Below are 12318 nucleotides of genomic sequence, written 5' to 3'. Positions count from 1 at the left end.
GTTATTTGACCAGAGTCATACAGACAAAGAAATAATACAGACCAATGAGCATAGTCCTTTTACCTTAGCCCAATCCACAGTACTATTTAGAATGAAAAAAAATCATATTAACGTTTTACTTCAAAATGAGAGTTTCAACTGCAGTAAGCCCATTGGGAAGAACAACATTGTTCTTCTTTTGTTTTGTTTCCCTAAATGATAAATACAACATTGAATTTAATAAAAATTCCTGAATTTGTAAGCTTAATGAGAAATGATGAATAATGTTAAGGGTGCTGGTTATCACTATGTTTTTAAAGAGACAACAAGGTAAAGTGGAAAAAAAAAACTTTGCATATCTTAAAATATTCAGTTGAGAACAATTATTGCTAACTTAAAAAAAATCTTCTCCTCTTCCCCTTTTCATCTTCGGAAACCCAGTCCATTTTGTAAAGATAAACATAAACCTGATCTGAAAGTTTAAAGCAATCCCAATTTCTATAATATACAACAGTTGCTTTAAGTTTATAATTAGATTTTTCCAAACTGCATGCTAATTTTAAAGGCAGAGTTTTTGGGTGGAACTTTCGCATGTGGTCAGTAATGAATTAAAAGGAACAAAGTCTATTTAATACAACAATTCCCTTGAAAGATGAAGACAAAAATATAAAACCTTTTAAGGTACTTAAGGCAATCTCAGATTGTATGACATTTTAAAAAGTTTTGCAAAAGCAGCTGAATCTTTTGCATATAACTCTAGACATATAATTTCAGTATTGTCTGGGAAGAAATGAGTGTCTTTCTGTTTCTGGAATCCATTTGTCAAAGTGGCATCAATATTCTTTTGTTTTCACTCTCAGCTCTTAGGATGAAGATTACAAATACCTAGATTTAACATTGCCCGGCAGATCATCTTCATCGTTGGGGAGGCAGCAGCAGGAGGAAGTTCAGCCCATGAGGATAATTGTAGCTTCCCAGCCAAAGCCACAGGCCAAGCTGTAATAACACCTGATAACCCGATCACCTTGAAGGAACTGGGGAGTGTACATCACTGGATAAATAACCAGAGAGGTGATCTAAAACATATTAGCAAGGGCCAACAGTCTCGCAATCACTCACAGGAAAACGAGCATTTGTGGTTCACAAAGAGCTAAGAAGGAGAGGATGAAGCATATAACCAGAATGATGCAGGGACACATTAGCATGGCAGCTGCTGCTCTTCCCCAGACACAGCTCATAAGGGTCTCACAGCTTTCTTCAAAGGAATCAGAACAACTAGGGCAAACCTCATTAAGGTATTTCTACCTCAGGAAGGATGTCTGAGATTTGTTCTCTGATTTCAACCAGCCTTGACCAGCCAGAGATATAATGTCAAAGACTATGGTTGTTAATGGAAGCAGGGGCAGGATCCACCAGCATTACTAACGGTCCAGGCCACAGTACAGCATCATATCAGACACTCCAGGGAGCTGGGGACTAAAGGAGGGAAGTTAACCAAGGACAGGGAGAGAGCTGAGGTGTGGACAGCTGGGAGGTCTGTGCACTATTCTGCCTTTCCTTTTAGAAAAGCAGATGAAAGAACCTGTGATAGCAGGTTCTGCTACAACCTGCTTTCTGTTACATCTATATGGGTATAAAAGCTGATACTATCAACAAACTGTGGGAGAAAAGGATGGTTTATTTATCATACTTATGGAGAATGGAGAAATTGATGAGCAAATAAGAGATAGAGAACATTATGAAAAACAAAATGTATAAGTTGGATAACATTTAATTGAAAAGGTTTTTTTGTGTGCAAAAATAAAGCCAATGCAATCAAGACAAAGAGGGAAGCAGAAAACTGGAAAAGAATTTTTACCACTAGTGTCTGTCATAAAGGTCTTTATTTTTAAACATATAAAGAATTAATAAAACTTCCAAGAATACAAATCATTGGCCAATTGATAAATGGTCAAAAGCTATGAACAGGCCATTTTCAGACAAAGAAATTAAAGCTTTCTGTAGTCATGTGGAAAATACGTTCTGAATTACTACTGATTAGAAAAATGCAAATCAAAACAACTTTGAAGTACGACATCACATCTATCAGATTGGCTAACATGATAAAACATGAAGATAATAAATTTTGGAGAAAATGAGGGAGAAATTAAAAACTAATTCATTCTTGGTGGAGCTGTGAGCTAATCCAACCATTCTGGAGAGCAATCTGTAACTATGCCCAAAGTGCTGTAAAAATGTGGGGAAAACTGGAAAATAGTGTGACAGAAACTTGGCATAGACCAATGCCTGCCACCCTATACTAGAATAAAGAGAAAATGGGTACACAATCTTGGAATAAAGGCTAATACTCTAAATAAATTATCAGAGCTAGGAATAGTGTATTTGTTGATCTGTGGATAAGGGAGGAATTTTTACAAAGTAAGATATAGAAAACACTACGAAATGCAAAATGGATAATTTTGACTACATTTATTTGAATAGTTTTTACATGAAATCAATGCAACCAAGAATTAGGAAGGAAGTGGAAAACTATGAAATAATTTTTACAACTAGTGTCTGTGATAAAGGCTTCATTTCTAAAATATGTAAAGAACTTTGTCAAATGTACAAGAACATAGTGTTCTCCCATATCCCATAATCACCTCCAAATTACTATAAAACAGCTGCTCAAGACAAATCCTAGAGCAGCAGAACAAGTCAAAAGAGAGTGTGAAGCAATCTTTTACGTGAAAAAACTTGAAAAATCAAAAAGAGACTTCCAACTCAAGCATTCCAGGACAGGAAGTATGCCAGCAAACCCGATATCAGAAAAGCAGCAGGAGATCCTACACCTTACTGTGGTGGAGTGCAGAATCGCCAATACTAGTATCCCCCATACATATTAGCATAGCCAAGAAAACCAGCAGACTTCAGCTCCAAGAACCATCATATGCTTCAGCTTTGTCCTGGGCAAATAGGAATCCTCCAACATGATAAGAACATAGTCCATGAGCTCCATGACCTTCAGTTTTGCCCTGAGGAAAACACAGAAACATCCAACTGCACTTCAGCATATACCAGACAAAACCACTAGGACTTCCACTCAGCACCAAGTAAGCTGCCAGATCCCTATGGCCTCGAGCAGCACTAGTCACGCACCATTCCACCCATTCAGCACCAGACAAGAGGGTCTCCCGGGGACTTCAGGGCAACGTTAGCGTAGCAACAGTAGCCATCCAGGGCCTACAAACATTAGCACTAGAAACCAGAGACGGTGCCCCTTCTAACCTAGGTGCATAACTCAAAATTAAAAGAAAGTAAAAAAGCCCCCCAAATCAGAAAAAATAACAAAAAAGAACCTGACTATAGCAAGATATTATAGTGACAGGAAAGACCAAGATACAAACTCAAAAGATGGCAAAAATATTAAAACATCCATGGTTAAAATCTTCAAAGGAAAACAGGAAACAATCTGAAGCTCCTCAAAACAGGAGTTTAAAAATGTGTGAGAGATAGAAGAAAAATAGGGAAAAGAAATGAGTGTGAATCAAGAGAACTGTGGGGGAAAAGAATCAACAGTTTGGAAAACTGGTTAAAAATGGAAGTTTCCAAATGTAAAGGGAGATACAAAAATCCACGGAAGAAAACAACTCCTTAAAGAGTACAATTGGCCAAATGGAAAAGAAAGTACAAATGCTAATTGAGGTAAACAACACCATAAAAGTTAGAATTGGGCAGGTGGAAAGTACTGACTATGAGATATCAAGACTCAGTAAAATTCAAAAGAATGAAAAACAATTTAAAATAGCTCATGGGAAAAATAACTGTTCTGGAAAATAGATACAGGAGAAACTATATCATAATTATTGGACTAACTGAAAATCCATAATCAAAAGAAGGACTTAGACACCATTTTATCCTGGAATCAGAGGGCAAAACAGACATTGAAAGAATCCACCAATCACCTCAGGAAAGGGATTCCAAAATAAAAAAATCCAAGGGATGTCATTGTCAAAACTACGAACTAACAGGTCAACATAAAATATTGCAAGTGGCCAAAAGAAAGAATTCTAATACTGAGGTGTCACAACCAGGGTTACACAGGACTTGTCAGATTTAACATTAAAGGAATAGTGGTCTTGGAACAAGATATTCAGGAAGAATAAGGAGCTAGGACTACAATCAAGAATTGTTTATGCAGCAAAAGTAAGCAAAAGAGATAAAGAGATAATCAAACTTATCTATTGTCAAGAGATAAAAAGTTCATTTAATGAAAGAGTAGGATTTCAAGCTTTCATAAGGAGAAGACCAAAAGTACACCCAAAATTTGACCCCCAGTATCAAGACCCAAGAGAAGTATAAACTGGTATAAAGGAAAAGAAAACACATAAGGGATTCATGGGGCTAAATTATTTACATCCTTGCACATGAAGACAACACTTGTAATTCTTAAGAATTCTATCAGTAATAGTACAACTAGAAGGAATATACATAGAAATGGGGTATGGGTATAAGGTGAATTTGAGGGAGTGACACAAAATAAAATTATGGAATGGGAAAGAGGAGTACACTGCCTGCAAAAGGAAGGAAAAGGTGGAATGAGGCAAATTATCTCACAGGAAGAGGTAAGAAAGACCTAATACAGTGGAGGGGAAGATGAGAGAGTGGGCAATGGGCATTGATTGAACCTTACTCTCCTCAATCCTGGCTAAGGAAGGAATCACATACACAATGAACTGAATATATAAATCTATCTTGCCCAGCAATTGAGCGTGGGGACTGCTGGAAGAGATGGAAGATCAGGGGAGGTGACATAAGAAAAATGTGAGGAGGGAGAAGGTATGAGAGAGGACAGGAGGAAGAATAGAATAGTGGGGAAAGCACAGGTAGCAATTATAACTATATTGTAAATGGGATGAATTCATCCATAAAACAAAAGCCTATAGCAAAGTGGGTCAATACTCAGAGTCCTACAGTATATTGCTTACAAGAAACACCCTTGAAAAAGAGAGACACACAGCTTAAAGATAAGGGGCTAGAATGAAAATTATTATGCTTTAGTTGAAATAAGAAGAAAGCTTGGGCAGCAATCTCAGACAAAGTAAAAACAAACAAAAAATAGACCTTAATAAAAAAAATAAGGAAGGAAATGAAATCTTACTAAAAGGTACCATAGACAATGAAGCAATATCAATACTAAATATAAATGTACTAAGAGGTATAGCATACAAATTGCTAAAGGAGAAGTTAAGTGACTTACAGTAAGAGAGATATGACAGGCTTTTGGAATGATTTACATATAAAAGATGACACCACAAGCAAATTAATAGAGCAAGGAATCTGCCTGTCCAATCTTTGGGGAATGGAAAAAAAATCACTAAACAATCAAAAGATACAGAGCATTACAAAATGTTTATAGATAATTTTGATTATATTAAATTTGAAATCTTTTTTTTTTTACAAACAAACTAATGCAAACATGATTAGAAGGACAGCAGAAAGCTGGGAAATAACTACAGCAAGTGTCTCTGGTAAAGTCTTCATTTCTCAAATATATAAAGAACTGAATCAAATTTACAAGAATACAAATCATTCCCCAATTGAGAAATGATCAAAGGTTTGAACAGGAAGCATTCAGATAAAAAAACCAAAGCTACCTATAGAGATATGAAGAAGTGCCCTAAATCACTTTTGATTAGATAAATGCAAATTCGAACCACTCGAAGGTACCATCGCACACCTATAAAACTGGCTAATGTGACAGAAAAGGGAAACAATAAATGCTTCTGAAGATGTCAGAAAACTGGAAATCTGTTGGTGGACTTGTGAACTGATCCAACCATTCTAAAAAGTACTTTGGAACCTTGTCCAAGGGGCAGCCTAACTGTTCATACTCTTTCTTCCATCAATACCATTACTAGCTACATCTGTATCCCAAAGAGATCATTAAAAACAAGGAAAAGAATCTACATGTCCAAATTATTTATAGCAGCCATTTTCATGGCAGCAAAATATTGAAGTTCAGAGGATTTCCAGCAATTGTCTAATGGCTGAACAAGCTGTGGTATATGAATGGAATGGAATGCTATTGTCAATAAAGAATGGTGAAAGGGTAATTTTCAGAAAAACCTGGAGAATATTATAGGAACTGATGCAAAGTGGCATAAGCAGAATGAGGAAAACGTTGTAGACAGTGTGAACAACATGGTGTGATGATCAACCATGTGCGACTCAGGTCTTCTCAGCACCACATTGACCCAAGACAAGTACAAAGAAGAAATGAAGGCAAATGCCAACCGTATCCAGATAAAGAACTTCTGGACTTGGAAGCATATTTTTTTGACTTGCTGTATTCTTTCTTGTATTTTTTTTCCTTGTGATGTTTCTTCTTTCACAACTGTGACTAATATGGAAATATTTTTACATGATAGAATATGTATAAAGTATATCAATTTCACTACCATTTTCAAAAGAGGGAAGGAGCAGGAAAGATGGATAAATTTCGAAACTCAAAATCTTGCAAAAATAAATGTTAAAATTCTATTGACATGTAACCCAGGGAAAATAAAATACTGTTTAAAAATCAATTATTCAATAAAAGTAAAATAAATCAATAAAAAGTTTTACAGGACTGGAAGTCACGCTTACTGGCCTATGATTGTTATAATTTACACTATTCCTTTTTCTGAGAATTACAAGATTTCTGAAGTTCTAGTTCTGAATAAAATCAATTGTTTCCACGAGTTTTTAAAGATCAACAAATCAACTCAGTAATCAAATATTCCCTTTCTTTGAGTAGCTGAAAAGCGTTTTATCTTTTCATAATGATGTAAACTAATTGAGAGCAAGTAGGTTATTTTTTTACCAACTCCATCGTTATTTTTTGGTTTGAACTTCCTGTTCACAATGTTTTGCTCTACTCTTCCTAGTCTAAAAGGCATGGTCTTTTAGTAAAAAACCAAACAAACAAACAAAGAAAAAACGAATTCTATTATTCATCTGTCATTTGTTATAAAACTTTTTTTCTGTTCCAAGTTCTTTGACATCTAATCTCCCCAAATCAGATGAAATTACTGCTTTTCTTCTTCTTTATAATGAAATTACATATGATATGGTACAACTTTTCCACGGATTCTCATTGTTGCTGCATAAGTTATCTGTTACTCCTTAGTGAAAGTCAGAGGCAAAATAACAGTTCCCTTTTCAGTTTTCTCCAATTTAAAGAATTAAAGTGTCTGAATCTCCATAATCTATATCTATACTCATGTGTGCATGTACATATATGGATATAAATATAGAAATGTAGAAATATAGAAATTTTCATGCAAGTCTTGTGACAGTGTTCCTCAAGTCCTCAGCGTATTCTTCCTACTTAATGCATAGTTGCATGGTCTGTGTGATAATTTCTACTATTTTTATCATTCGTATTTCTCTCTATCCTGATCCTCATCCAAATGCTTTCTGTTGTGTGGTCCATTTCTCTTTCCTCTACTTCAACTTATGAGGATTTTCTAAATCTATAATGCTACTTCAGAATTCTTTCTTATCATTTCTATTCCTTTTGGATAATGTAAATTTTAGATAGTCCAGCGATGATTTACATCCTGCCAAGTTTTCTGTGGAAATTATAAGGTTGAATTTATCTCCTTGCATGAAAATTTCTAGTTCGTATTGTTTATTAGCCTGCTTTGAGCATTTATGTATACATACGTAAAGTCACAGGACGTTTAATTTATATCTTTACTTTTGTTTTTTATCTCCTGTGAGTTATCAATTCTATGTTCTGATTTTCTTCTTCATGGAGTGGATCCACTACACTCTGTTGCAACTAATTTGGTAGAAATTATAGATAGAATACACACACATATGTATGCGGATGTGTATATATATATACATATATATATACATATGTATATGTTATTATGTATATGCATATATATGTGCGTATGTATTGTATACAGATATATTATACGCATTTATACATATCATACATAGTACATATATTTACATGCATGTATAGGTACAAGAATAGGGTGCATGTATGCCTATGTATATTTACACATGTGTGCATTATCTATCTCTCTCTGCCTGTGTGTGTGTATATATATATATATATATATATATACATATACATATACATACATATTGTGTAATACGTATAAATAGATATAGATATAGATACAGATATATTTTATATATTCATATATGTGTGTGTGTGTGTGTGCATGTACGTATTTTCTCCAGCTTATTTCACAGATGAAGAAATCGAGGCAAATAAGGTCAAATGACTGGCCCAGGGTTACACAATCAATGGATCTCTGAGGCCAGATTTGAACTGTATCCACTGTACCACCTAAGTGCTGCATTAATTACAGCATAAAGTCTTTTAAAGAAGATTCACGGGATCCATTTAATATATATTTTGCTGTCTTTTTATGATCTGTATTGTATTGGTATCTAAAAAAGTCCTTCATTCTTATATATCATTTCATGAGCTGAAAACATAAATATCATTCTCCAGTACCACTTTATAAGTCACTGTTCATTTCCTAATTACAACTTCTTCTTACGTGTCTTTATGTTCAACCATCATCAATGAGGCAAATGTTACATACCCCCTCTTAATTCTAAATTTCTTGCTGAAATATATGTAATTCCTAGAAATACTTTATAAATCCTTCTGGAAGTTTTATTTCTAAGCATGTAGATCAATCAATGTATATACTGTCATCCATTTTGGCAGGTCTCTTGCAGTTCTCCATCATGACATCATCTAAATACCATGAAAAGAGAGAATCTTTATTTTTTATATTGGGTCACGATATGACAACCTCATTATCCGTCAGTAGAATCAGTGACCACCATAACTTGTCTCCTTTTTTAACCCTTAGTGAATAGTTTCTCTCCTTGGGACCTACTGTATTACAACCTCATCCCCCGTAAGAGAAAGTGATTCATCTTCATAATGTTGAGAGTTTCTAACTATATCCTGTTATCTATATAACTCTATCTAACTATAATCCTGTAACTCTAACTTTCCTGGAGATATCAATTGAATATTTATTATTTTAAATTCTTCTAGTCTCCAATCTCTTGAATAGGTAAGAATCCCTTTCTGAATCTTCAGATTTGTTTTTCATTTAACCTGTGAAGAAATTCTTCCATTTTCCTTTTTTCAGAAACATTTCATTCTCCTTGATAACTCAGCAAAGAGTAACACCACTGTTACTTAGTACCAGTAGAACCAAAAACATATCAAATTCCCTGCAGATCATTACAGAGATCTCTTTGTTTTTCCTAGCTAGGAATAAGATCCTCAGTTTTTGCCTTTCCTGCTGTTAGTGTTTTCATCTAACTTATGTGACAAACTCTTGGTTTGTCACATTTATATACTGCTCTAGTGGCTCAGGTCAGGGACAAAAGGCTAATATATTATTATATATAGGAATATTATATATTATATTATATATTAATATTATATTAATATATCTGGGAATTTTGGTATTGTGACCTCTTAGGCAAGGTTTTGTTTATATTTGGTTGTAAATGCATACATAAATACACAGACACATGCATATATCTATGGTTAGGTAAATATATGCACATATTTCTTTATATATAAATATGTTGTCTATGTAACATATTGATACATATATTTGTATACATATTCATATATCTGTACATAGTTATATACTTGCACATATATGTACACCTACATGTATAGCTGTAGAACTCTGTATATACTGATCTCTTTATATAATTGTACACATATATATGTATGTGTCTATATATACGTACACATATGCATAAGTATATATATACATTACATATACATATATGTAAATGACTACCCCCTATATTATGTATGTATTTCATATGTACCTAGTTAATATATTAAGTATTGCTACTTACTACGCATGTTCATGGACATATTTAATTGTGTGTCTCTCTGTGTATTCACACATATGCGTGCATGTGTGTGCATGTGTGTATATGATTATCGAATATTATATATGAGTATCTAATATCATAAATGAAAATCTATGTCATTTCTATGTATGCCTGTGCATCTATATCTATAATTCACAATATCTAAATGTATATCTACCTATACATGTATACTTAGGCCATCTGTATGAATAGCTGTATCATCATTTATGTATTATGGCATTATATTTAGATACTATTCAGTATAAAGTTAGTTTGGCTGTTTATCTTCAGATAGGTTAAAATGCATTCTCAGAATTTATCGGAGAAACTTAGATAACTACTAATTGCCATAAGTATAGATTGAAGTCCACTAACTTCATTGCATTCTATAGTTTCCCATGCATTAATGGTTAAAGATAAAGATTCATATTTTTAGAATTTGATGATCCAATTTTTTTAATTTTCCAAAGTCTGATTTCCAATTATATGCTTATTGTTTTCAAGTTGTCAAGTGGTTCATACCTTCCGTTTTAATATTAAATTTTCTTCAAAGGCTTGAGTACTTTTGACAAGTATGCAAACTGACAAAGAAGAGTCCATCCTTATGTTGTAATTTTACTTGTCACTTAGTTTGATGTTTCCTGCCTGACTACTAGTAATATTGAAACATACTATTACTATATTTGAGCTAAAGCACTGCATGGGCTAAAACACTCATTTCACACAATATAATGTCATATAACTTTTTAAAACTTTTTTAATCTTGATTTCATTTGATCTCTTTTCTAATGTAAGCAAACAAATGACGAGTCAAAGGATTTTCAAAAGTCTTCTTCAGAACCACAATTGAAAAGTAACGATTTGGCAGCCTTCAGTTTTCCTTATACTCCAACACTCACAGCCAAACATTGCTACTAGAAAAATCATAGCTTTGGCTATGAGGACCTTTGTTGGCAAGGTGATGTCTCTGTTTTACTTTGCTGCCCAGATACGCTACAGCTTTCCCTTGAAGGAGCAAGCATCTTCTACTGTCTGCAGTGATGTATGAATCCGACCATACACAATCTGGCATGGCTTTCTTTTCTTATTCATCTTTCGCCAGAAAGTGAGGGGATCAGTTGCCAAGATCTGAGTTTTTTATGTTAAGTTTTCCGCCAGGTGTCGTACTCTCCTCTTCCACTTTCATCAAGATACTTCTTAATTCTTCTTCATTTTCTTCCATCAGAGTAATATCATTTGTAAATATGAGACTGCTAATATTTCTCCTGGCAACCTCAATTCCAACTTTTGATTCATTCACCCTGGTATTCCTCATGTTGTTCTCTGAATATAAATTAAATAAATAAGGGGACAATATACAGTCTTGCGTATTTCTTTCTCAATATTAAAACAATCAGTTTTTCCATGTTCAGGTCTAACTATGAATTCTTGTCCCACATATATATTACTCAAGAGGAAAAGAAAATGATCTGGTATTCCAATCTCTTTCAATACTTGGCACATTTTGTTGTGATCCACACAGTCAAAACCTTTAGTCAGTGAAGCTGAAGTAGGTATATTTTTGTTTATTGTTTTTGTTTGTTTGTTTGACTCTTTGTTTGTTTTTCCCTGGGACTCCTTTTCTTTCTCCACAATCCAGTAAATATTGCCAGTTTGGTCTCTAGTTCCTCTGGTGCTTCAAAAGCCAATCTACTCTTGTAGCAATTCTCAGTTCATGTACTGCTGAAGACTAGCTTTCACATTTTAAGTGTAAGAGCGCTGGCATGTGTAATAAGTGCAACTATTCATTAATATGAACATTCCTTGGCATTGCCCTTCTTTATGATTGGGACGCAAATTGTTATTTCCCAATCTAATTGTCACTGTTGTGTTTTCCAAATTTACTGGTATATTGAGAACAGCACTTTTAATAGCATCATCTTGTAGGGTTTTAAAAAAAAATTCAGCTGGACTTCCCATCATCTCCACTAAGTTTATTGTCAACAATAAAGGGGCATTTCACTTCATTCTTCAGGATGTGTAGCTCAAGATCAGTAACCACACCACTGTCATTTCCAGTAATGTTAATTTCTCTCTTGTATAGTTCCTTCGTGTATTCTTGCCACGTCTTCGTAGTCTCTCCTACTTCTGTTAAATTCCTATCATTTAGTGTCTTATCATACTAGTTTTTGCATGAGACTTTCCTTGATATTTCTAATTCCTTGACAAAAAATCTCTTCTTCCCAATCCTATTACATTTCTCCTTTTTCTTTGCATTACTCACTTAGGAAAACTTTCTTATCTTTCGTTGCTATTCTCTACAACTGTTCATTCAATTGGATACATCTTTCTCTTTTCCCTTTCCCATTCATTTTTCATTACTTTTCAGATGAACCAAGGGATTTTGCATTGGAATAGTGATTTGTGTTGGTCTAAGGACCTACAATTCAA

At 34.1% G+C, this 12318-nt stretch overlaps 1 pseudogene; it reads right to left on the bottom strand.

The window, feature by feature from the left end:
• Window positions 1-842: 842 nt before the first annotated feature.
• Window positions 843-1427, bottom strand: LOC140523771 (p53 apoptosis effector related to PMP-22 pseudogene; annotated as a pseudogene).
• Window positions 1428-12318: the final 10891 nt, after the last annotated feature.

The sequence above is a fragment of the Notamacropus eugenii genome, chromosome 1, assembly GCF_028372415.1.
Source record: "Notamacropus eugenii isolate mMacEug1 chromosome 1, mMacEug1.pri_v2, whole genome shotgun sequence".
NCBI classification, from domain to species: domain Eukaryota; kingdom Metazoa; phylum Chordata; class Mammalia; order Diprotodontia; family Macropodidae; genus Notamacropus; species Notamacropus eugenii.
This window is presented reverse-complemented; position numbering and strand designations above follow the sequence as displayed.